The following is a 259-nucleotide window of genomic DNA, read 5'->3' as shown; positions in this document are numbered from 1 at the left end:
GACCAGCATCTTCAACCTAAAAGATCAATAAGCAAATAGCTAAAATTATACTGATAAACTTTACTTCATGTCCACCAGATATAAAGACCTGGACCACACAAAGTACAAAAATAAAGCTTTATTTAAAAAAAATGCATAAAACAAGCTTTTATAAATAGCATGTTCATGTTTTTTTCTTTTTGTGCTTTTTGTTTCTTCAGCGGTACTAAGTATAGTTACTTGACAAAAGATAAATGGCAGCATTTGTACTCATTTGGAA

Source organism: Austrofundulus limnaeus, unplaced genomic scaffold (genome assembly GCF_001266775.1).
Source record: "Austrofundulus limnaeus strain Quisiro unplaced genomic scaffold, Austrofundulus_limnaeus-1.0 Scaffold3259, whole genome shotgun sequence".
NCBI classification, from domain to species: domain Eukaryota; kingdom Metazoa; phylum Chordata; class Actinopteri; order Cyprinodontiformes; family Rivulidae; genus Austrofundulus; species Austrofundulus limnaeus.
The sequence above is the reverse complement of the archived record's forward strand: the minus strand, read 5'-3'. Positions refer to the sequence as shown.